Here is a 27,662-nt window from a genome sequence, read left to right as displayed (position 1 = left end):
ACTGAAACATTAGTCACCATGCATGATGGATATATATAAACTAGAGGCCCAGTGCACAAAATTTGTGCATGGGAAAGGTCCCTAGCAGCTGCCAGCTGCTGGCCGGGGCCTCTGTTCCCCTGGCCACCTGCTGGCGGTGGTGGCTGGGGCCGGCCAGGGGTAGGGACCGCAGGTGGTTGGCCGGCTGGCCCCGCTCCCTGGTCGAACTCCCAGTTGAACTTTTGGTTGAGGGGACAATTTGCATATTAAGCTTTTATTATATAGGATACATATTTAATATATATGTATATAGTTTAATATATAATATGTACATACTTTATAGATGTTATATTTACCCCCCCTTTTTTTTTGCATGTTACAAAGTTTCTATACCTTCGGTGAATACTGTAATATGCCACAAATCTTTCTTTAGGATTAAAATATTTATTCATCCAAGAGCTGAAAATGCTTCTAAAAGAAGGCCTTTAATCCATTTAGAAAAGCGCCTCAATTAAAGAAACCTGACTTGCCAATGGTAACATTTTCCATGGGCAGCTTCAATCCAATGACTAATCACATGTGGGCATATGAAGATCCCTTGTGTCAACCTGGGACAACTTACAATGGCCATCTCATTCCTGAGATGTGTGGTCACCTGGGGTTTTCATTGGACCTGTACCTCAGCTCTACTTCCTTCCCTACTCAATACTGCTTCCTGCCTCTCCCTTCCACAGGTCTTGATCCTAAAATCACTCCCTAATAATTTTCCATCATGCTTATTTTCATATCTGGATCTGCTTCTTGTAGAATCCAGGCTGGGGTACTTTGTATTTGTTCTATCTATCTATCTATCTATCTATCTATCTATCTATCTATCTATCCATCTATCCATCCATCTATCTATCATCCATCTATCTTTCTCTACCTATCATCTATCATTTATCTATCCTTACATACACTTTAAGAAATTATAATTAATTTTTTGATGTGCATTTAAACATTTTTAATATGCCAAATGACAGTTCTCAATTACCTACCTTCAGGTTCTCTGAAATAAAAATTAGTTACTTCATTAAAAATTATAACATGCATGAGTGATTGAGGCTCTACTATGAGTAATATTGCCAAAGAAATTTAACTATGTATGTAATGTTATGAGATGTATTTTTGTTTATCACAAGAAAATATGAGCTAATTGGGCTCATAGAAACGTGTTGATATAGAACAGTCTGTACCCTGGTGGGTCTTGAGAATGTAACAGAGAATTATACTGAAGAAACTACAATCAGTATTGTGAGGATAACACTTGGCAGAAACTTCTGAAAACAGAGTCGATACAATTCTTTGGCAACTAAGCAACAATTCAGTAAAGATGACTATGTTAATTACAACTGAACAAATCTTATTTCCCAGTCTCTGTCAATGGAGGGCAATTGAGCAATAATTATTTTTCAAAGGACAGAAAATAGATGCAGTTGGCTGAGGCCCCAACTGATTTATTCATCACATTTTTGCATGTATCATCAAATCCAGAACTAATGACTATCACTATTATTTATTATAATCATTAAAAATAGTTTTATCATTTCTTGTAGTCCAAGTTTGTTCATGGCCTGACCTCTGCTTATCACTTTTGCCTCATCCCTTGTCCTCCTCTGCCTGCTATGCCCTGCTACCCAACCCATAAGCCACACATGCTGCTTCTGAATAAACCTTGTGCTCTTGCTCCAAGACACAGTTAAATGATCAAGAGGGCAGAGTCTGCATCCAGTCCAGTCCTATATTTACTCTGCCACTTCCCAAGTGTGTGACCTACAGTGAGTTACTTTATTACTTTATGCTTTAATTTCCTCATCTGTAATTGAGAATAATGTTAGTACCTACCTCATTCGGTTGAGAAGGGGTTAAGTAGAAGTGCTTGGTTCATAGTAGCTCAAATATTTTGTAGTGCTCTGCTGTTTGGTAGCAATGACATATTCCTGTTTAGGGAATCTTCTGCTCCATTTTCCACTCTAAATCTATTACACTGTTTGGGAGTATATGAAATGTGTGTGTTTAAACATTTCTAATTCTACTTCATGAATATGTATAATAAAGGCATTCATTTTTGATAGAGTACTTGTGCATGTGGATTATTGCATGACTGTTGAGAAGTTAATGAAAATTTTATTAAAAATGTTCCTGTTGCCTAGAGACAACATAGATGCCTCAAAATATCTCTATAAATTTTGTATTGAAAAACTGAAGGATAGATGTAGATTTGTTACTTCTTATAAAAATAATTAAGTGTTTTCCTTTAAATTTCCTCCACAGCAGGGAGGATAAGGAAAGGATAGTTGAAGCAAATGTGGAGAAATATTGATAACTGTCGACTGGAAGATATTTGGGATATGGGGTTTATTAGTCCAGGTGCTCCTAGAAACAGACACTAAGATAAGATTAAAGGTTTTATTTTATTAAAGGAAATGGCTATGAGAAAGGAAAGAGAGAAGGATCCAGAAAGGCTGGGAGAGTATCATTCTAAATGCAAGTCTGACCCTCAGTGAAAAAAGGAAGAAGGGAAGGTAGGGTCAATGCATCTGAGACTGCAGTGCTGTTGAAACCAGAGAGTCATTGGGTCTGGGCTGCCTGTCACTACTTGTGCCAATTCAGCAGAGACAAGGTTGAATCATATATGAGCATTTATTCCAATACTGCTGGCAGTACAGGAGAGCAGCAGGTCATCCACAAAAATCTGCTCTCTCCAACACCATAAGCCAGCTGCTTATACTAGTATTGTATGGAGAGAGGAAGTTTACATGGGAAAGTAGGCAAAGGGGATAAGATTGGGTATGCAAAATGGGCAGTTTACAAGCAATGTGGGCTGGGGTTTGCAAAGGACTGGGGTTTGCAAAGGGATGGCGCCTCTGGTTTCTGCAACCTGGTTGTTAATCTTTCCATGATAATAGGCAGGTCCATGATGTAGAGGATGGGCTGAATTTCTAGGTGAGCTCCCAGGTACCCAGAGCAACTCTCAGCCAGGTTAGAATGTGCTTTCTTTAATCAAAACAAAACAATCATTGTTAACAGAGCATGATTAATATCTTATATAATAAAAGCCCAGTGACCAAAACGCAGAACGACCAGAACAACCAGAGACCAGAATGCGGCCCTCCCCCTGACTGGCCCCGCCCCCCAGCAGGGACCCCCACCCCAATCGGGGGCATGGCTGGCCTGAAAACCATCCATGGCCCCTTGCCCCAGCTGGCCCTGCTTCCAGCGGGGACCCCCACTCCAATCCGGGGCCCCCTTAAGGGCAGGCCGGCCAGCCCCGACCTGTGCACTGGGCCTCTATCCTGTATAATAAAAGGGTAATATGCAAATTGACTCTAACAGCGGAACGACCAGAACGACCATTCGACCAGTCACTATGAGGCACACTGGCCACCTCTTGATGTCTTTCCCAGGCCGGCAGGCTCCAATTCCCCAATGGTGAAAGGGGAACCAGGGATGGGTGGCGGGGGATGTGTATGGCACCAGACCAAGGCCCCTGCCCCACTGGTCGCTCCCCCCCACACACACACAGAGGGCAGCAGGGGCAGTGCCGGCAAGCGGGTGGGAATGGCTGACCTCTCAGTCCCTTCCCCCAGCTGTCAGGCTCTGATCAGCTGGTGGAGAATGGGGAACCAGGGTAGGTGGTAGCAGGGGGTAGGGTCCGGCGAGCGAGTGGAACAGCTAACCTTTCAGTTCCTTCCCCCGGCCATCAGGCTCCAATTGCCCAATGGCAAATGGGGAACCAGGGGTTGGTGGCGATGGGGGCTGGGCTGGCTGCAGGCAGCTGGGGAAGATGGCCCTGATCGCAGGCCAGGCCTAGGGACCATACCTGTGCACAAATTTCATGCGCCAGGCCTCTAGTTTCTTATAATTACAGCTGGTCCCCAATATTCCACTTCTGGCCCTAACACTGTCTTGGAGTCTAAGGACAGTGTGCCCACATACAGTGGGCCTTCAGGGAAAGTCACCAGTCAGGCTTGTCTTAACATCCCTGCCTTGTTCGAGGGGTCCAATTCTGGGGAGGTGCCACCTCAGCACCATCAGAGCCCAGCAGTAGCGCCCCACATCCCTTATGAAGTAGAAGGGCTGTAAAGCATTCTCTCTTGGTTGACACATTAATAGTTTATTAAACTATTCTCTTTAATAATAATAAAAATAAGTAAATGCATAGAAGCCCCAGAGAAAAGAATTCTATCTTCTTTTACCTTGGCTGGCACTCTACAGGGAGAACATCCTGGAATTCTCTGGTAATAGGTCCCAGGTGTGTCTCAGAGGAGAGGCTGGCATGTGTTTAGGAGACTGAAATGCCGGTTCACATTCAGTTCCTGACTCCGGCTGTTATTCTCACCAACAGGATTACTATGTGCTCAGCCCTGCTGCTGTGCTCATATCTCTCACAAACTGCTGAATGGTTGCAGGAAGGCTTTAAAAAGTATTTATTTTCCCAGGGACTAATGGCACCCTGCTTTTGGTCTAATAATGGGCTTTGCATTGTGTATTTCAAACTTGTGGAGCATTAGTTAATTCCTACAATGCATGTCAGCAATGTGATTAAATCTAATTTTCAATAGATCAATCTGATTAATTGGTTACCTGTGAGCCTCCCCAGGTACAATTTTTCTCTTCAAAGCACTAAAAATAACATCTTTGCAGAATCCTCCACAATGTGTGCTGTAAGCCAGTTGAATTATTTATTTAAGCATTTTATTTGCATCTGAGTATTTGACAATGGTGGTAAATAGTAACATAACAAATATGGGGAAATGTTCTGGGTGTAATTTTTTCACTTTTGACGCTTAATTTCCTGTCACACATTGATTTCTGATGACACAATTTCCTGTCACACATTGCTTTCAAAACCCTCAGAATCCCAAAACATTCCTTCTATTTGTTTTTTTCCTTGATTCCTCATTAGATTTCACTGACTTCCCTTGGATACCATACTCTATTCACTCTTCTTCACATCTAAATATTTTTTATTATCTTAATTTAATTTGGGGGGGGGCATATCAAACCAACAAAACATGTATCAATCAACTAAAAGACCACTCAAATTTAAATATATGTACTTAAAACCCAGGACTGTTATTTGTTTGTTTTCTGCTCACTCAACAAACCAGTCAATATATCTTTCATATTTATAATTTTCTTGTCATTCTTTTTCTACTGTGTTGGTCTTGGCCTCTTCATTTTTTGCCCATATTACTGCAATAGCTTTTTTATTTTTAAATGTAATATCCTAAAGTGCTTACTTTTAGTAATCACTGAAAATAAAATAGAAACTATAATGGAGGAATGTACAAGACAAATGTTTCTTCACAAAAGGGGAAAATCAATAAACATACACTTCCTTAGTGTTCCAAGTATCAGTAAACAATAGTACATACTTTATTGGTGTTCTAGGAAATTCCAGTACAATTAACAAATGAAAAGGATTTTATTGTCAATAAACCAATAAAACTTTGTCATGGTATTTAGCCTGCAGGTGGTTTCTTTACCTGGAGAAGGGTTAGGATAAGGTCAGTAATATAATATATGACTAGAGGCCCGGTGCACAAATTCGTGCATGGGTGGGGTCCTTCATCCTGGCCGGTGTTCGGGGCCAATCAGGGCCATCACACCCAGTCCTAATCGGGTCCAATTGGTGTGGGCTGACCGGGGGGAGGGACCATGGGAGGTTGGCTGTTGGAGCGCATTGACCACCAGGGGGAAGCTCTTGCATTTAGCGTCTGCCCCCTGGTGGTTAGTACGCATCATAGTGACTGGTTGAGCGATCGAGCAGTTGACCAGTCAAAATAGTCACTTAGGCTTTTATATATATATAGACTAGGGGCCCAGTGTACGAATTCATGCAACTTGAAAGGAACTGTGGGCCACAAGGCTATGGTGGGCACAGGGGTGGGTCTCGGCCCATCCTCCGCACCCCTGCCCAGCCCCTTCTGCCACAGCATCCGGTCCCCTTTCTGCCAGCAGCCCCACTCCCGCTGCTGCCACTCCCACACTCTGACTGCGCCAGCCCCGCTCGCACCCACTGATGGTGCGGAGTGATTGGGGCCGGTGCCAGCAGCAGGTGTGGGCAGGGCTGACACCATTAGTGGGTGTGAGCGGCAGCTGCTGCTCCAATGGCCCTTCAGGAGCAGGGGGAGGTGGAGAAGCCCTCAGGGGAATCAGGGCTGGCAGCTGCCGCTTGCACTCACTGACGGTGCCAAGCAATCGGAACCAGTACTGGGTGCCGGCAGCAGGTGTGCGCGGTGGCTCTGGTGCCAGCAGCGGGTGTGAGTGGGGCCGTTGCTGGCAGCAGGTGTGAGTGCCGGGCAGGACCGCAGTGCACAGGAGAATTTTCAACAACCACCAAAGGCTTGCCCCAATGATAGCAACCAGTGCCCTGCCTTGGTCTAGTGCCCCCTCTCACCTGCTCCACCATCCTGCCACTCCCGACGTCCACCATGTTCCGTGCTCTGCTGCCTGCTGCTGATGCCCACCATGTTCTGCGCGTTCCCCCTGGTGGTCAGCGCACGTCATAGTGACTGGTTGTTCAGTTGTTTGTTTGTTCTGGTTGTTCTGCTGTTCCGTCTATTTGCATACTAGCCTTTTATTATATAGGACTAGAGCAGTGGTTGGCAAACAGTGGCTCGCGAGCCACATGCGACTCTTTGGCCCCTTGAGTGTGGCTCTTCCACAAAATACCATGGCCTGGGCGAGTCTATTTTGAAGAAGTGGCGTTAGAAGAAGTTTAAGTTTAAAAAATTTGGCTCTCCAAAGAAATTTCAATCGTTGTACTGTTGATATTTGGCTCTGTTGTCTAATGAGTTTGCCAACCACTGGACTAGAGGCTCAATGGACGAAATTCATGCAAAAGTAAGCCTTCCTTCCTGCGGCTTCTGGCACCAGCTTCCCTCTGGCACTCGGGACCCGGGCTTCCCTCACAGCCCTGGTTTCATCCGGAAAGTCATTGGGAAGGATATCTGGTCTAACTAGCATATTATACTTTTATTATTATAGATAGTACATGGAAGTCCAAGAATGTCTTGGAATTTTTCTAGATTTTACATATAAAAGGCAATTATTTATATTTTGAGATATATTTGTAATTTTAATACAGAAATAAATGATCAACACTGCTTAAAGTTAAGTTTTTGAATACACTCTCATGATCGATATTTATGCCTCAACTACTATGAAACAGACTGTTATTGAAAAGAACTTTCCTTCTTTTTTTTTACACTGAGTTCAGGCTCTTTCAAAGCTTTCACATTTCTGCTTTTAGATCAAGTGGTACTTTTATATTAAAGTTGCATGTTTCTGTCAAAAAACCCAAAGCAAATCTCCATTTTCATTGCCATCAATGAAACAGTCAGAAGGTCATAACAGTCATACTTAATCCCCAACTTGTCCAGCATCTGAGTGAGATTGGTCGATGAGACATGCTGGCAGAAGTCATTCCAGGGTAAGAGGGATCCATACTTTTTCCATTGCTTGTCCCAGCCACTGGTTCCTGACACAAGAATAATGAGAATTTTAGCCTTGGTATCTAAGAGACTATGGAAGAATTTCAGGATAATTGGGATGTCTTTTACATAATACATAATCTGAATCATATGACTAAAGTCCCTTTTCTGAAGTTCTGTTTTTCCATCATTCTATTTTGATATTTAGATGATGTCTCCTTATACCAAGAAAACTTTAGTATGTCCTTGCAGTCTTATGATTTGGCTTCAAACTCTTTGTACTTGGAAATTTGTTCAATACTTGGTTCAACAACTTCATTGTTGATATGAACTCCTGGGTATTGAGCCTGCACTTTGGAGAGAATTTGAAGATCAATTTCATCACACCTCTGCCAATGCTTAGAATCTTAATTTCTGATTTGTTGTCTCCGATCCTTGCAATTCTGTCTCGCATCTTCTTATCCGTGAATTCCTGCATGCACTGGTATTCTGTGGACTTGTTGAGAAACCTCTGAAAAGATTCCACATATCTGCTGTGATCAGGAAACAGGTTCCTCATGGAAGAGGCCATATTTAGTTTTCTCTGCAGTAGCTTCTTATCAGGTCTCCCTGTCTCTAGTTTACCCCTTGCTAATTTCTTTTATTCAGCATGGCTAGTATAATTTCCCACTTTCATCCTGGAAATTTCCTCTCTTAAAAATGGACAATGCCTGTTATTTATTTATCAAAATGAAACTCTTCAGCCATTCTACCTTAAAGTCAAATACTGACCTCTGACCAGTGGAGTGTGAGCAGAGATTGATGTCCTTATCTTCATGCCTGGACCACAAAACCTCCTACACCACTGGCCACAGGCTTACTGCCTTCCACCATTTGCTGGCTGAATGTAGGGCATCCAACAGAGAACTTTGTGGTAGGAGATATAAAAGATTAGGGTCCTTGAATAACTTCATAGTGCAGAACTCTTTGTCCCTAAATCCCACTCCCTCAATGATGTTAGCAAAACAGACAAACAAACAAACAAAAATTATGTTGTGTGAAGACAATGGGACTTTTGGGGATACTTATTGAACAGTTAGCCAGTAAGCCTAATTCGTATCAGTTTTGAAAGAGCAGTGTTGTCTGTGCAAGTCAAGATTCATAAATTTTGGAGTTTAATATGGAAGTTTGGGAGTTTTTATATATAGTTTTTTCATTAGTTCCTTGCATGTGGCTTTTTAATATACTTATGGTGTGGTTATAAACCCACCATAAACCCATCATAAATTAATAATAAGTATTATAAGTAAAAATGCAGTTAATACACCAAACCTACTGAATGTCATAGCTTGGAGTAGCCTACATTAAATATGTTCAGAATAGTTAAGCAATGATTTGAGTTTCATTTCAAGAATAATTTCCTTTTTTTCTTCTTCTCACTTGAGTGAGAGATAGAGGTAATGTAATATTTTGCAGACATGATGGGATATGCAAACACAAAGCACAATATCCATAAAGCACTAAAAACCCGGTACAATGTAGAATACTGTTTACCCCAGTGGTCGTGTGCCTGACTGGGAGCTGCAGCTCACTGCCACTGCCCAGCATCATGAGAGAGTATTTTATTGCATGTCGCTAGCTTGGGAAAAGATCAAAATTCGAAATATGGTTTCTAACTGAACCTTCATTAAGTCAAGGACAGTCTGTTATAGTCTTTTTACAAATTTTTAAGCAAATCATTTTTAATCTTATTTTGAAGCATTTGGTAATAGTATCTATTTATTTGTTTACTCATTCATGCATGCAACAAACATTTATTTAGCATTATTTTGTCCCAGGCACTGTGTTTATAAAAGCAGGAAAAAATGATTATATCTTCAATTTATAAAATTTAATGGACTATATTACAATCTTACCTTGACCCTATTGACCCTAATTTTTATGCTCAATATAAAACCTCAACACTATCACCCCTCTCAGAATCGCAGGTGATTAGAGCCTTATTTTCAGGCCTTGTCTGAGACACCCAGAATTGTTCTTCTGCCTGATTGTTCTTAAGATTTGATGCTAATGGAAGAGGGTTTTGTTTGTTTGTTTTTCTCATTATTGATTCTGGAAGAATACTATTTTACTGAATTCCCATCCTTGTAAAAAAAATGAATGTAGATTTTCTTTTGTAAGCACTCATTACTTTAGGCATTCCTTTTCGTGGCTTGAGTATTTTGATATCAATACCATGGTAGAAAAAAGCAACTCCTATAACTTCTGGCAGTTGAAATTTTGGAGTTAGTTAACTAGACCTAGGGTCATGGGAAGGAAATCACATCTTCTGACATGCTCTAACGCTAATGGAGTATGTCATTCATTGGCCATTTCTCTTCTCAGCCATCCTTCTCTCTGTCATCTGCTGAAGTCTGTCTGTTACCTGGGGGCATAATACTGACATTTGCTAGCTCACCACTTTGGATTTCACATTGTGGACAAAATACAGGGATGTGAAACTCAGGTCTTGACACTTTATTTTAAATCCTGTTTTGCTTCCTAATGGCACCAGTAGTTCATTCTTCAAATTTCTTGCAATTAGAAAAAAAATATATACCAAGAGCTTTTGATTTCATTCCTAGGTAACTTAAAATAAAGAGCTGACTCACCAACTCACTGATTTGCTTGGTCAATGCCATTCTCTGGCATAGTAAGATTGTTAAGTAATCTCTCAAAAGATCCTTTCACAACCTTTCTGAGTGTGTGGTGGTTGAGGTATGTCAAGAAAGATCAAGAGAGAGAAAAGGGGAATAAAAAGAAGCCTTATGTTTGATTTCTGAGCCTGGCTCTAGAACCAGACCTGAAAGCTCTAGGAACCAGCCACCACAGACACCACATTGCTAACCTTCTTTGTTTTTTTCTATACTTCAATGGGCTCAGTAAGATGATAACACTTATCACATTGCATTGTCATTAGCTGTTTATATTTATTTTCCATGCTTGAAAGGGCTCCATGTTACTCATCTTTGAATCCTGAAACAAATATCACTAAACTTTGGATGACTATGGGAGTGAATAAGTGAAGTGATCTCTACATTTGACCACTAATGTATTATAAAGGATGATATATTGAGCTATACAATTATTTTCTGATCAACCCTGATTTCCCATCTAGGCTTCTAATAAAATAGAGTAGAAAAGAAAGAGAATTGGTAGTCAGAAAGAGGAATGAAGGATAGAGGGGTATAAATGAGGAAGGATGGGTGAAAGTTATTCATTAAACTAAAGATAACAGAAGAGAAAGAAAGTTGAAAAGAGATATGATTTATAGATGGGAATAGAGAGAGAGCTATAAAATAGATGAAAATGGTGGAATCAGCCAGTCAGCATTCAGGAATGCAGTCAAGTAGTTCTCTGACCCACCAAACAGGATGCTATGAAGATATAGGAACATAAACCTTGGAGTTTCTCAGAGGGAAGCTTCTCTATGGATAAGAAAGTACTATTATTCCATATTATTATTTTCCTTTCATGTTGGGCAGATGTACCCTTGACAGTTGGAGTCTCCTTTCAGCCAAATAGCTCCCATATGCTACATAATGCTGCTGCTGATTAAAATCCTATGGAAGATTCAGGCTGTATCTGGAACAATAGCAGTCTGAATTCGATTTATCAGTCTTCTGGGGAAGCAAAGATAATCAAATTTCCCCCTTCAGCAACTTTGGGAACAAGCCATTTGCTGAGATGACAATGGATGTGAGTCTCACATTTTCAGTTTGTACACCTGCTGCCTGTTAATCACAAGTTTCTGACATTTTGTGAGGTTTCTTTTTTCCTACTCATATGTTATGGGCTTTGTCATTTAAAGGCAAGAGCACTTTTGTGAAAACTAGTTACAGAAACGTGCATGAAAAATTAGGGAGATCTGTAGGGAGACAAAGTTATGGGTGATATGAGGAAAAACATGGTATTTTCTCAGAGAAATCTGGGTTCCAATATGCTTTTCAGTGTATTAGTATGTGACCTGGACAAGTGATTTAAGCCCTTTGAGCTTTGGTTCCCTTAACTATAAAATGGGAATAATAATTCCTACATCAGAGGGTTACCTTGTGTATTAAGTTACGTAATTTATGTTTGCCTATACATTCTGGAAAAATCTGTATAGTAAAAACTACAAAGAACTCCAGGCACAAATACTTCATTCAAATCCCTGCACTAACTAGCTTAGCCAAACTTTAACATGGCTTCTGATAGCCTAAGGTCCGGGGTTCCTGACAACCAAGTCCCTTTTGAAATCCCTGTCTGGAAAAGCTTAGGGCTATCAGAAGAATAGATTGTTGGTTCTAGTCAACACCTGATCTCACTTTCTTAGAACATTTACTAAAAAGGGTTTACAGTACTGAATCCTTTCTCTAATCCTTTGAGATATAGATGTATCTTCTACAAGGCAGGAGCTTCTTTCTCAAGGACCTGAATGAAAGCCATTCCTTGGAGATATAGTCTTCAGGAAGGCTCTCTGGGAGGATAACTTCAGTAATCTCCCAGCAAGTGGATAGCTGTCTGTTCTAATCACCTTTACACTCACTTACCCTTTGTAATTTTAATTTCTGCTTACTCCCGTTCTCTACACCCTATTCTCCTTTTAAAATGCCCAGACACCTCTGTGAAAATCAGAATGGAGCTCAGCTCTTTCCTCTGTTATTAGTTCTAACTGGGCCCAGTTTTGTTTATTTTTGAAATGTAGATAATGGCTTGTGGTAACACCTACCAAACTCCTACCCCTAGATCTCCTTCCAATGGGTGGGGAAGGGGAGGGTGAGGCTGAGACTTGTCAGGAAAGGTCAGGGTAAGAAATTGGGAAAATGTGAGAAGGTTGTTGTCTGTTTTCTGACTCTGCTTCTGGGAAATAGGCCTGAGGGCTAGCTTCTGCTCATAAATTTTTCAAAGGTTAGAAATGTAACTTAAATAAGATTTCATTATTTTAGCTTAAGCCAAAATGGAATTTAAGGTGGATCCAACTTTAGGTGAGCACTCTTTCTTCCTCTAGATCAGGGGTGGGGAATGTCTGGTTCTTGGGCCTTATAAAGCCTGCAAAATCATTTGGTCTTGCCCTGCCAGGACATTAGGGATAAGTTTATTAAATAGTTGAACAAATATAGCAAGCTAATTTTTAAGTTGATCATTTTGTATGGCCGGTGAATGATGTTATAAATATCCAAATGGCCCTTGACAGAAAAAAGGTTCCCCACCCCTGTTCTAGATCATGCTGTCTGACCAAATGCTTTGTGATGAAAGAAATGTTCTGTTTCTGAACTGTCCAATACATCAGCCTGTATGACTATTGAGCATTGATGTGAGGCTATTAGCAACTCAGGAAATGAATGATTCGATTTAATTTTAATGAAGTGCAGTGTAAAAAGCCACAGGTGGCTGGTGGCAACGCTGAGAGGACACAACTCTAAATCATTCCATGCTCACCTCTTCTTGTCTTTATTCTCAGCCTATCTCCATGTCATGTCAAGGTGGCTCCTGGAAGCTCCTGACTCGGCTGTTCTTTAAAGATTGTGATCTTGCTCAGTGGTTGACTATTGACCTATGAACCAGGAGGTCATGGTTTGATCCCAGTTAGGGCACATGCCAGGGTTGTGAGCTCAATCCACAGTGTGGGGCATGTGGGAGGCAGCTGATCAATGATTCTCTCTCATGAATGATGTTTCTATCTCTCTCCCTCTCTGAAATCAATAAAAATATATTTTAAAAAAAGATTGTGATCTCACAGAAAGCATCTTTTCTTCAGCAGCCTTATCAACCACTGAAGATGATTCTAATTGGCCTTCCTTAGGTAAGTGGAGATGGACACTCCTGATCACATCCTGTTATGAGCCATTAAATTCAGTGCATTTTCAGAATTTCTTTGAGTTTAGGAGGAATAGTTATCAAATGGTGGTTAAGGCAGACATTGAAGGACTTTTAAATCTTCTTGTGATTGCAGTGACAAACAATAATGGGACGCTTAAGATAAGTTGCCCTGGTCAGGAAAGCCATAAAGTCTTTGCTTTATTTCAGATTAATATAGTAAAAAGAAAGGGGAGCTAAAATTTGATTTTATAATGATGTAGTCCACAGTGAGAATTTGGGAAAATGTTACAAGTATGTCAGGAGATCAAGTCTTATCTAAAGAAAATTCCTATTGGTAACAATAAGTTAGATTATAAATGTATGGATGAATAGGTGATACAAACAAAAGGGACAAAAGCATGATCAATAGGCCCCATCATTCCATTCTAATAGCTTCAAGTCCATTCCCTGCAGGTGAACCTGTAGATTATAGGTAGAGAAATTTGTGATTGGCTGAGGACACTCAAATTCTCTGTCAAGAACTCATATATCAATGTTTTTGGCCTTCCTTTAGGAAGTGAATGTTCACCAGCTTTACCACAAAACCAGTTTATATCTATGTGTTATCTTAATGATATACAGGCCAATGTCTTGTCAAAATATCTTCACATGACTGACCTATTAACCAGGAGGTCACGGTTCAATTCCTGCACAGGGCACTTGCCTGGGTTTTGGGCTCAATTCCCAGTGTGGGGCATGCAGGAGGCAGCCAATCAATGATTCTCTCATCATTGATGTTTCCATCTCTCTCTCCCTCTCCCTTCTTCTCTGAAATCAATTTAAATTATATATATATATATATATATGTATACTAGAGGCCTGGTGCACAAAATTCGTGCACTCAGGGGGCAGGGGGTCCCTCAGCTCAGCCTGTGCCCTCTTGCAGTCCAGGAGCCCTCAGGGGATGTCCAACTGACAGCTTAGGTCCACAGGCCTAAGCTGGCAGTCAGACATTCTTAGCACTGCTGCGGAGGTGGAAGAGGCTCCCTGGCTGAGGGCTTCTGACTGAGCAGTGCTCCCTCTGTGGGAGCGCACTGACCACCAGGGGGCAGTTCCTGCATTGAGCATCTGCCTCCTGGTGGTCAGTGCACATCACAGCAACCAGTTGTTCCACCGTTCGGTCAATTTGCATATTGGCCTTTTATTATATAGGATATATATATATATATATATATATATACACACACACACACATATATATATATATATATATATATATACACTAAATGGCCAGATTATTATGATCTCTGAACGCATAATAATCTGGCCACTCAGTATATATATATATATATATATATATATATATATATATATATATATTTTATATATATATATATATATATACACACACACACACATATATTAGAGGCCCGGTGCATGAATTCATGCATGAGTGGGGTCCGGCCAGCCTGGCCAGGGGGAGGGAACATGGGTGGTTGGCTGGCCTGCCTGCTGGTTAAACTCCTGGTTGAGGGAACAATTTGCATATTAGCCTTCTATTATATAGGATATACACTGAGTGTCCAGATTATTATGCGTTCAGAGATCATAATAATCTGGCCACTCAGTGTATGTATGTGTGTGTATATATATATATATATATATATATATATATATATATATATATATGTAAAAATATCCTCACACACAGTTATAGTTATTGGCACATGTAGGTTTGTTTAGTTAGGTCATGAAAAAACTGTTTATGGAGATTTTTGTACAGACTGAGTGATTAAAGGGTCTGGAAAAGGTTGTGGCCTTAATTCAAGACAGACTGTCTCATTAATATATCTGAGGACAAACTGTAGCTGTTAACAAGTCTGAAATCTTGAGAGAAACAGAGCTTTTCAGCTTTAAGCCACTGGGGTAAGAATACATTGTTGTGCAATGTGTTGATGGTTTAAATTTTTGAGAGCTTCTGCGGTATAAGTCTCAACTCTTTAGCCAGGTGATAAACACATCATGCTTGAGAGGAAGCCATGGATTCAAATAGATTTCTTACTTCTTTTCTTTAGACCACCTGTCCTCTTTCCTCAGCTATGGGTTGAAACTTAGGGATGTGACTGTTGTCTCCTTTACCTCATTACTCCAAAGCTGTGAAGAAAATTTTAAGTTTGTAAATTCTAAATGCGACCATCTCAGTGGTCAAGTTTCTCAAACTCATAGTCACTTCACAGAACAACAACGCATGAGGCAGCAACTTAGATCTGTGTTCCTTACTTAGATTTGTTTACTAAGGAAAATGATGGCAACTGCTGTGACTTCTGAAAGTCCAACCTCAGCATTTGAGAGCATTTAGTGTTTAGCCAAGTGGCAGAGCAGCAAACTCATTTTGAGTAAGATATTTAAAGAATGAAATAGTGCCATATGTCATCGGCTGGCATAATTTAACTTGCAAATCACATGTTGGCAAGAGCTAGTTGGCAGCAGATGGCTGAACTCTTCTGTGTTTCAGACCCCAAGCCTATCCTTTCCCATTTCATGTTGGAAATCTAATTAAAAGCCTTTTTATCACCATCAGATTAATTATAAACAAGCCTTTGTAGCTGGTAGGAAACTGACCTGAGTTCAACAACCTTCCTCCAAACTTTCTATTTTCCAAGATTTTCAAGAATTTTTTTTCCTAAGGTGATTTATTCAAACTAAATACACCTAATCTTTCTGTCTCAAATGCCATGAGCTACTATTGAGGCCAAATATGAGTTACTTATTTACTAATTAGGACATAAACTGTTATAAACTTAAGAGTGCTTGCTAATTTAATTTCAATACTTCTAGTTAATTTGACAAAATTCATTGAAACACAGCTTTATCTTCTTTTTTTCAGTTTTTTAATTTTAAGAATGATGATATTAAATGAAATGTTACATGCAATAAACCTTAATATTTTAAGAAAAATGATCTTAAATATAATAATTTTACATGGAATAAACATTAATATATCAAGAAAAACAATTTTAAATATGATGTTACATGCAATAAACACCAATTATTCAAGAAAATGATCTTACATATAATAATATTACATGCAATAAGCATTAATATTTCAAGAATAAAAGGATTTTAAGTATAATAATATTACCAAAACTGTACTAACATAGTATGATATCACAAAAGTTGTAGGAAATGTTAAAAATCTGCAAATAACAGGATTACTTCTATTATATTCTAGGATATTTTTCCCCTCTGGCTCTATTTTTGTTCATCAATTTATATTGCTCATTATATTCCACAAATGAGTGAGATCATGTGATATTTATCTTTCTCTGACTGGCTTATTTCGCTTAACATGATGCTTTTAAAGCCTATTTTGTCGGATATGAGTATTGCTACTTCAGCTTTTTTTTTTTCTTTTCCATTTGCATGGAAAATTTTTTTCCATCCCTTCACTTTCATCCTGTGTGTGTCTTTTGTTTTGAGGTGGGTCTCTTGTAGACAACATATAGTTGGGTCATGTTTTTATATCCATTCAGCTACCCTACACCTTTTGATTGGAGCATTTAATCCATTTACATTTAGGGTTATTATTGAGAGGTACTTATTTATAGCCATTTTAATTCTGTATGGCTATGTTTCTCTCTGTTTCTTCTTCTCAGCAATCCCTTACAGCAATCCCTTTAGCATTTCTTGTAATGGTGGCTTGGTGATGATGAACTCCTTTCGCCCTTTTTTTTTTTTTTTTGTCTGGGAAGCTCTTTATTTGACCATCTATTTTGAATGATAGCCTTGCTGGATATAGTAATCTTGGTCTCAGATCCTTGCTTTCCATTATCTTGAATACTTCATGCCATTCCCTTCTTGCCTGTAGAGTTTCTGATGAGAAATCAGGTGTCAGTCTTATGGGAACTCCTTTGTAGGTAAAAAAATGCTTAATTGCTTTTCTCTTGCTGCCTTTAAGATTCTCTCTTTGTCTTTAATTTTTGGCATTTTAATTATGATGTATCTAGGTGTGGGTCTGTTTGGGTTCTTCTTGTTTGGGGTTCTCTGCGCTCCTGAACTTATGTGACTTTTTCCTTTACCAGGTTAGGAAAGTTTTCTGCCATTATTTCTTCAAACACCTTCTCTATTCCTTTCTCCCTTTCTGCTTCTTCTGGCACACCTACTATTCTAATATTGTTACGTTTCACATTTGAAGCTGTCCTCCTGTTTTTTAATTGTTTTTTTTTTCTTTTTGGTTTTCTAATTGAGTGATATTTTCAACAGTCTTCTAATTCACTGATTTGATCCTCAGCTTCCCCTAATCTGCTGTGTATTCCTTCCAATGTTTTCTTTATTAGTGTTATGTCATTCTTTATCTCAGACTATTATTTTTTTATAGATACTATATATTTTTTCATACTATTGAGCATTTTTAACATCATTACTCTGAACTCTGTTTCAGATAAATTTCTTATTTCTGTTTCATTTATTTCTTCTGGAGAATTTGCTAGTTCTTTCATTTGGGGGTTGTTTCTTTGTTTCCTCATTTTGGTTGTCTGTTTGGGTTTGTGACTATGTATTAGGTAGATCTTCTACACCTCTCAATGTCTAGTGCAGGACAGTGTTTAAAGCCAGTTTCTGACTAATTGGATCAGGCAAAGACTCAAAAGCATCCAGAGACCACCTCGGTCTACAGACTGATAGGATTCCGACTTGAATTGCCCACCCCCAGGCAATCATCCTCAGATGTGGTGAGAGTTTTTCCAACAGGGTGGGGCAGTTGCTTCTGCCTGGAGGCTAATTGTTACTTTTAATCTCTTAAGTGGCCTCAGGGAAAGGTGTTTTCCAATAGGGTGTGCCAACTGTCTTCCCCCCAGGCAAGGCAGATATCTATGTGGAAAAGATGTTCTCTGCAGCATGAGGGAATGATTCAGCCCAGGAAACTCGGAGTGTCTGCCTTCTGAGCTCTATCACCTGAGTCCCCAGTCCTGGGTTCTGTTCTCACAGCTCCAGTCCACTTACCCACCCTCTGCCAGAGCACAAAGTGGGTGGCTCCACAAGGAATTTTTGTGCATTGGCCCTTTAAGAGGGTGCCCAAACTTTCAGCTGCCACTCCCTGGCAGAGAGCACCCACTGCTTTTCACAGCTAGATGTTATGTGGGTACCCTCCTCAGTTTGGTGGTCTCTGCTGGGGAGCCCAGCTTCAGGATTAGAACCCAGAGTTCTCAGTGGCACCTCCTCACCCCCACAGCTGAGATATCTTTCTGGGACTTCAGTTACTTTCTATGGGTGCCCAGTCAGCCCTTTTGAGTCTCCACCCCTTCTCCCAGTCCTTATGCAGTTTCCACCTTCAGTCCTTGGGTATCAGGGTTCTCTCCTGTGAGTTTTCCATTGATCATTCAAGAAACCCTTCTGTATTTCAGTCATAATTCCAGCTTTATCTTTTTATCTATGAGAAGCATAGACTACTCTACTATAAATAATTCAATGCCCATGAATTCAACAATTTATATGAAATGAACAAATTCCTTAAATGATACACACTGTAAAAGATTACTCAAGAAAAAAAACTAATCTGCATAGAGCTATAGATCCCTATAGATATATATTTTTATATAAACAACCTGTCCATTGCTCCAGAGAAAGATACACCCTCCCACACCATGGCTATTCATTATAAAAACATTCTTGAAAACTAGTATGGAACAAAGATACCCATGAAGAATTGTCTCCTAAGAGGATTAAGATGACTCATAGATGGTTGAATGTATTGGCAGCCCCATTTTTTTGTGTGTGTGTTTTTGTCCCATTAGATCAGTGGTCGGCAAACTCATTAGTCAACAGAGCCAAATAACAATAGTACAACGACTGAAATTCCTTTTGAGAGCCAAATTTTTTAAACTTAAACTTCTTCTAATGCCACTTCTTCAAAATAGACTCGCCCAGGCCGAAAACTGACTTCTGTGCATGGGCCATGAAGTTTCAATCGCACTGTACATGCGCGCCCACATGTGGTATTTTGTGGAAGAGCCACACTCAAGGGGCCAAAGAGCCACATGTGGCTTGCGAGCCGCAGTTTGCCGACCACTGCATTAGATTATCTAAAGCTCTGTTGGCTTCTCTGTCCTTTAACAGAAGTCATGAGACTCCCAGATCAGAGACAAAGGACAGGTTCTTATGGCAATAGCTGTAGGTAGTGTAATTTCCTAAATCCAGTCCCCCAGACCTTGCCACAAAGAGGTCAATATAAAGAGTGCCAGGTTACACCTGCACATGCAGAGAGGTGTGTAATCCACTGACTTCTCAGTATTTTGCTTCCAATAATTGCTCTGAGAGAAAAAATGGCCAACAGAATGTCTGCTCCCCGCCTCTGTGATTCTGTGTCTCTGTGATCCTGACTCCTCAATTTCTAATAGCTTCAGCCAGTCCCCAATGCCTTACGTCAAAAGTTTATTTTTTATATGGCTTTTCTACTTTATTCTTGAGAAAACTATTGGGTTTTGCTAGTAATTACACCTTAGCTGTTTGCATGATACTTCAAGTCATCCAGACTTGGAATTATACCACGTTTATTTTCCATCTTCTCTAAGAATATAAACTCTGTGATATCAGGTTACTTTGGCTTATTTTCCAGTGAATCCCCAGTGGCTTGTAAAGAATATGGCAACTGGTGGGCATTCAATAACAGCAAATAAATACTGTTATTTAGGTGAAAAATAACAATAACACAATTTAATAAATTTATATCTGGATGTCTATTTACTTATATCTAGTATTTTCTACTTCTAACTAGATTTCTGTTGATATACATTTTCTCAGTAAAAATAGTTTATATTTGTAGCACATGAGTTTATATATATATATATATATATATATATATATATATATATATATATATATGTCTTTAGCTCTAAGTAGGAGATGAATTTGGAAATAGTTACTTTTTTCTCTACAACCTAAAAGAAGGTATAAATAAATAAATTATTTTATGCACAGATCCTGTTTCTTCCCCTCATTGTAGAGTTCTCAAATTTTATGCTTGATGCCTTTTTCTTTTGATCAAAATCTGTATCCATTTTCGGATCCAATAAAAAGTCACCTTTGGAGAAAGTCTTAGATCTTCCTGGTGACTCAATTGCTCTCATCTCTGGGCCCCCACAGTTCTGTGTAGTTTCTTCTGGTACAGCCCTTATTACATTATCTTTTAGTTCATTGCTTACATATCTGGTTTCCTACCTGATTACTGAGCTCCTTTTATGAATTTGTATGTATCCTTAGTACCTCTTCCATGGTCAGGCAAATGGAAGTATCTTGGAAAATGTTGGTTAGATATTTTATTAAGCTTAGGATGTTGTATGTACATTTATAAAAGACAACAACAAAATGAAACTTATTTTGGAATTTTGCTTAGCAATCAGCTGTCTATAGAAGCCACTTTGGAAAGAACAGGGGAACTTCCCATAGTTACTGCACTCTAGTACTCTGTTTATTCTTGAACTTACACACTTTAAATTATTTTTCATAACTAATATCCTTGGAATCAGTCTTAACTTTCAGGAAGGAGGAAAACAGTGTCATTTAGGTGGTGTAGTTTTAAGAGAACTGGCAAGATTTTCCTCTCCCAAACTCTCCTTTATTTGGTTCGAGATTACACTTTGTGATGTAGTGTCTTGTACTAGCTCTGCAGTCATGCTGTAGACTAATCTTAAAACAAAAACAATTATATGTAGGAACATACATTAATTTATTAATGAGGTAATTTTTTCTTCATGATGGTCAGTATGTATGCTAGGACAACAGTATGAGCAGCAGAAAGGGTAAAACAGAGAGAAGACAGCAAGAATGATAAATGGGGACACCAGAGATGAAAGGTACATTATTGAGGCCTTTGTCCAAACTCTAATCTTTTCTTGAGATGCTATTTTTATGTTGTATTTTCCTAATCTGCCAAAAAATAGTTAATGCAAATAGTGCTCTAAACATATTTTAAAGTGTTTATTTAATGGAATATTGCATTATTGTCCATATTTTGAAAAATTAGAGTTTAAAAAAGCAAATGAAGGCTAGTTGGTATGAGAACAAATTTACGGATAGATAAAAAAAATCCCAATATTTTTGTTTCTGATTTAACTATTCAAATCACATGTGAATGTATTTATTTTATTCTATTTTTGCTCTTTTACCACTAATTGGTAAGAAGTATAATAACTTTAATGTAAAAAAATCTAATTAGCTATATATTTTGGTTTGCTTTTTATAGGCTGATGGCAGTATAAATATCTTGCATCCTGAGTATGTCCATTTGGAATTATGTTGCCTTACACTTGCAAAAGGATATACTTTTGCAAACAGACAGCTGTCTCTCACCAGCATTGATTAGAAGCTGTAGATATAGGTAAAAGCATAATGATGCTGGGCTCATGATGTTGATCACAACTAATATTATACCTACAAGCCTTTTCTTTATATGTGCTTACTATATGGAACCATGTGTTCTATACAAGTGATATAATTAAATAATCCTTAGGGTCAGTGAAAGAATTTATATTTTTGCATTGAAGAGTTTATATAGTGAAATGTCATCACACCTGTTAGGATGGCTATTGTAATAAAAATAAGATAAGTGTTGGTGAGGTTGTGGAGGAATTGGAACCTTTGTGCACTGTCGGTGAGAATGTGAAGTTGTGCAGCCACTGTGGAAAACAGTATGGAGGTTCCTCAATAATTAAAAATAGAATCACTGTATGATACAGCAATCTCTTTTCTGGGTATATATTCAAAAGAATTAAAATTTGAATCTTAGAGATAGCTGCATTCCTATGTTCATTGTAGCATTATTCACTATAGCCAAGATATCCAAGTGGATAAAAAATGTGGCAAGTACACTTAAATTTTTAAAAAATAAATTAGATTTCCTATTATACCTTCTTAACACACACACACACACACACACACACACACACCCCAAGCAAATAACACAAGCGAACATTTTGAGGTGATGAATATGGTTATTACCTTGATTGTGGTGATGCTATAACAAACTCATCAAATTGTATACATTAAATAAATGCAGGTTTTTTATATAACAATATACCTCAATAAAGCTATAAAAAAGGAAGTAAGAAGAGGATTTAAAGGAAAGTGTTTATCTAACAGTGGAACTGTGGAACTAACCATGTGGAGAAGGTAGGTTACACCTCGGCCAAGGGCCTTTTGTCAGTTGCCCTGCCCCCTGATAATATACAGGGGTGGGCCAAAGTGAGTTTACAATCATGAGTACATGGAACACAGCGTTTGTTCTTGCGTTTATACAAACAACTGTAAACCTGTTTTTGCGCGCCCCTATATAGAACTGGAGCTCACTCAATCCTTACACGGTTTCTGGGCTTTCTTGGTGGAGTACTTAGGAGCTCAAAGTCTTCACTAACCCCCTGGGAAGCTAGGGGTTTGAAGCACAGGTTCCAGATTTTGGCTCTTAATAGTTATGTAACCTTAGGCAAGATACCCGATTTCCAGATTCTGTGTACTTATCTGTAAAATCGAGGTTTAAAAACAATACCTACTAATCAGGTTTGAGTGAGAATAAATTTAGATAATGTATACAAAGTACAATGCTGGCAGAGAGCAAACATTTAATAAATGATAGTTGCCATTACTATTATGGTTAATGTAATAATTTCCCCTGTCCTTATATTTTCATCATTTTTTTACCACCTTACTCTCCTACAGGAAAACTTATAGTGAGTTAGGGAGGGGACCCTCTCTCCTCTCTATGTACCATTACCCATGGATGAAAGACTAGGTAATTTTATATTAGAAATAGTCAATTTCTAATGTGTCCAGCTTAGCTTCTTCTTATTATTCAGAGGGAGTTTGCCCACAGGCATAAAATTCTGGTGCCCTCTCCAACAAGTCTGCCTCTTGCTTCCTTTGTCCAGCTATGCCAATGTCTCATTTAGGATAAATTCTGAACCAGCTCTTTTAACTGCAGATCTTGAGCCACATTCTGCAGTCAGCTTTATCTGTAGTAGGTATGATAATTTTATCTCCATCTGTCTAATTTTCTGTCTGTTTTGAAGTTGAATATGGAAGGTTGAAAGGGTTACTTATTTGTTCTCTAACTCCCCCAAGTTTTTGTTTTCTAAATTATCCCTGTGTCCTTTTGTGCTGTTAACTGCAGTTATCACTGTGGAATTACTTTACATTTTTTGTTTGTTTGTTTGAACAAATTTTATCTTAGAATAGTTTGTTTTCAAGCAATAAAGGCATTTAAACTATAAGTTACTTTTGGTTGTACATCATGTGATTATATTTTGGAAGTTAATCAGTTAACAAGTATTTGTATTTATCATTCAGTCAATCAGCAACTTTTTTGTGGTTAAACATGGGACACTCCTGGGTGTTTGATGGGACCTCAATTATCATAATGTTTGTTTGTTTTTCTGTTAAATCTCTTTATTTTTTAATTTTTTTAATTTAATACATCTTTATTGTTCAGATTATTACAATTGTTCCTCTTATTTCCCCAATAACTCCCCTCCACCCGGTTCCCACCCCACCCTCTGCCCTTATCCCCCCCCACTCTCCTCATCCATAGGTGTACGATATTTGTCTAGTCTCTTCCCACACCCCACACACCCCTTTCCCCTGAGAATTGTCAGTCCACTCCTTTTCTATGCCCCTGATTCTATTATATTCACCAATTTATTCTGTTCATCAGATTTTTTTATTCACTTGATTTTTAGATTCACTTGTTGATAGATATGTATTTGTTGTTCATAATTTTTATCTTTACCTTTTTCTTCTTCTTCCTCTTCTTAAAGAATACCTTTCAGCATTTCATATAATAATGGTTTGGTGGTGATGAACTCCTTTAGCTTTTTCTTATCTGTGAACCTCTTTATCTGCCCTTCAATTCTGAATGATAGCTTTACTGGGTAGAGTCATCTTGGTTGTAGGTTCTTGCTATTTATCTCTTTGAATATTTCTTGTCACTCCCGTCTGGCCTGCATAGTTTCTGTTGAGAAATCAGCTGACAATCGTATGGGTGCTCCCTTGTAGGTAACTAACTGTTTTTCTCTAGCTGCTTTTAATATTCTCTCTTTGTCTTTTGCTCTTGGCATTTTAATTATGATGTGTCTCGGTGTGGTCCTCTTTGGATTCCCTTTGTTTGGGGTTCTGTGCACTTCCTGGACTTGTAAGTCTATTTCTTTCACCAGGTGGGGGAAGTTTTCGGTAATTTTTTCTTCAAATAGGTTTTCAGTATCTTGCTCTCTCTCTTCTTCTGGCACCCCCATAATTCAGATGTTGGTACGCTTGAAGTTATCCCAGAGGCTCCTTACACTATCTTCATATTTTTGGATTCTTTTTGCTTTTCCAGTTGATTGTTTTTCGCTTCTTTGTATTTCAAATCTTTGACTTGATTCTTGAGATCCTCTAGTCTGCTGTTAGATCTCTGTATAATATTTTTTATTTCAGTCAGTGTATGTTTAGTTTCTAGTTGGTCCTTTTTCATATCCTCGAGGGTCTCACTAAATTTATCGGCCTTTTCTAGAAAATTCTTGAAAAACCTTATAAGCATGGTTTTGAACTCTATATCCAGTCGTTTGCTTTCTTCCATTTCTTTCATTTGTGATCTGTTTTTTTGTCTCCACATTTTGGCTGCTTCCCTGAGTTGATAGAGTGGCTTTGTGTGCTAGGTGTCCTATAGGGCCCAGTGGCTCAGCTTCCCCAGTTACCTGAGGTGGACACTCTTGGTGCACCCCTCTGTGGGCTGTGTGCACAGTCTTGTTGTAGTTAAGCCTTGATTGTTGTTGGTATCACTGGGAGGAATTGACCTCCAGGCCAATTGGCTGTGAGGATCAGCTGTGTCTATGCTGGAAGAACTTCTGTGCTGGAGACCCTTTTATGATACAAGACTGGGAGGAATTGACCTCCAGGCCAATTGGCTGTGAGGATCAGCTGTGTCTATGCTGGAAGAACTTCTGTGCTGGAGACCCTTTTATGATACAAGACTTGCAAAAGCCTCTGTGCTGAGCTTGGATGGGGCGGAGTCTCAGGGCGGAGCAGACAGCATTGGTTTCCCGTAAGCCCTGCCCTAATAGGCCCCTGTGTCTCAGTGTCCCGTGGTAATCGCTGCAACCACCTCTGAGAGAAAGCCGCCCTCGAGTTCCGCCCGCTGCCAGAGAGTCCAGTTTCTCCCTGAATGAGTCTGGGTCCCCAGAGTCTCGCCCAGAACTGGAGTTTAGAGCAGACGGGAGCTTTTGTCTCCATCCCGCTTGAGAAAGCCAGCCGCGCACTCAGTTGCCAGTCCTCTCCACACACACGTGTCTCAGTACCTCTGCCTCCTGCAGCTCCTCTGAGTCTCAGGTGCTTTTCTCTTTCTTTCTAGTTGTAGAATTTCCACTCAGCCAGCCTTCCTGTGGTTCTGGATGATGTTCGTTTTGTCTTTTAGTTGTAATTTTGAAATTGTTGTGCGAGGCAGCAGTTTAGGTGTTTACCTATGTCGTCATCTTGGTTTCTCGAATTTCTTCACATTTTGAGCCTTAAGTGATATTTCTCCATCTGCTGGCTGCCCCCTTGGCAGGCAATAGCCATTGTCCCTGTTGGACTCTTTCTATAAATGCCTTTGGCCCTGATCCTGTCACAGCTGAAGGCTGATATGGGACATGGTACTGCCTTAGACATTTTCTTAGTGTTTGCTACCGCCACTTCCAATGTTGCCATCAGAGAGATATGGATGCCTGGTGTGACCAGTATCAGGAAAGCATTGCCTTGGTGCATAAGAAGCAGTATTTTCTATTTCTAGGCACCAGAGATAGGCCCCTGCAAAAGAGGTAAGGTAATTTCTAAATATATGGATATATGCTCTATCTAATCTACCTACACTGTGAGAATAGTTGCTTTTGCATTCCCACATCTATTTCTCACTGTCAGATATTCAGATTTCCTCCTAAGAAGTACTCCCATTTATTATAAACACTTAATCCTTCCCTTTTAGGAATCTCTCCTCTATGGTGAGAAAAAAAACCTTCCTTCTCTCGGTTTAACTGGCAGCTGCTGAAATAAATACCCTGGTCAGAGAGTATGAGGCCAGAAGCAAGAGCATATTGTCAGTCATGCAGGAATTTCTTGGCCCATGTTTTGTGCAAACAGCTGCAGCATTTTTAGTATTGAACTTGGCAGACCTTAGTTTAAATATGCATTGCCAAAAATTATGGCTCATTTACTGTATTTTCTCTGTTTCCAATTGGAAAAGAAGAAAGGGTGAAATAAAGAGCTAAAGTGGAGTCAATGTGAAGTTGAACCTCTAGCAATTGACTCTATTTACTTATTGGCATCAGATGTTTTGGGGGTATTCATGTGGCCAGTTCCATTCATGTGTGTATATATATTCTGTATGCATGTGTATATATATACTATGTATGCATGTATATAGCAAATAAGTCAAAGATTTTAACAGAGTAGACAACCATGAAATTAATTGTTTGTGATGGTTTACTAATGCCTGGGGAGATTACTGGTCTTCTAGTAAAATGTATGCTGCCTTGCAATCTTGCAATGAGTATTTATTTCCTTTCTTAAATTTCTTCTATCAGATATTCTTAAAATAATTTTCCACAGTTAATTTATATGCCTCATGAAAAATATAAGGGAGAGAATTTATGATGCTTAGGACTCAAAAGTCCCCTTTTTTATTGCCATTCATTTTTGGGAACTATAGTTATTGTGGACATAGTTCTGGTGGTATGTATTACTGAACCTCTTTTCTATGCTACAGTTTCTCCCTTCCAGTGCACTTTTCATATTATCATTGGTGATATAGATCAAAATATAAATCTGATCATGTTACACTCCCCTGTGTTTAAACTCTTGCTGATTCCTAATTTCCTACAAAATAAATCTCCTGCTCTTTATCTCATCATAAACGGAAAGCCTTTCCATATCTAATGTGAAACTCTTTCCAGCCTTCTATCTTGGAGCTCTGCTTTCTAGCCTCCTCCCTACTTCTTCCTCATCTATTCCTCCCCCAGTACCCATAATTCTAATTAAATATTCTTTTTGGAACATATTATGCACCTTCATGCCTTTGAGAATTTCCTCATGATACTTGCATTGCGTATTATCTCTAGATTTCTTTCCCTAGTTGGCCTGGAGAATTCTTAACCATCATCAAGACCCGACACAAACAGTGTCTCATTATGAAGTCCTCAAGTTAATTGAGTAATATTTCTTTTTTTGAATGCTTGTCATACCAAATAGTCATGAGCTCTTCAGGGTGGAGATAATACTTTTTTGTCAAGTTCTTTTCAGTACTTGTGCCCATTGTATTTTAGGGGGAGGAGGGAAAGGAAACAAATGTCTATCTTCTTTAATTAAAACAATTTATTTATAGATTTGAGAGAGAAAGAAAGACGTATTGAG

At 39.1% G+C, this 27,662-nt stretch overlaps 1 pseudogene across 1 annotated transcript; it reads right to left on the bottom strand.

Annotated features, from left to right (window-relative positions):
• Window positions 1-7,173: 7,173 nt before the first annotated feature.
• On the bottom strand, window positions 7,174-8,031 carry LOC308241855 (histamine N-methyltransferase-like; annotated as a pseudogene). Its single transcript has one exon. The product of its transcript is annotated as a histamine N-methyltransferase-like (transcript).
• Between the last annotated feature and the right edge of the window lie 19,631 nt (window positions 8,032-27,662).

This window comes from Plecotus auritus (genome assembly GCF_963455305.1).
Source record: "Plecotus auritus genome assembly, chromosome: 2".
Lineage (NCBI taxonomy): Eukaryota > Metazoa > Chordata > Mammalia > Chiroptera > Vespertilionidae > Plecotus > Plecotus auritus.
Note: the sequence above shows the minus strand (reverse complement) of the source record. Positions and strands in the feature narration are given on the sequence as shown.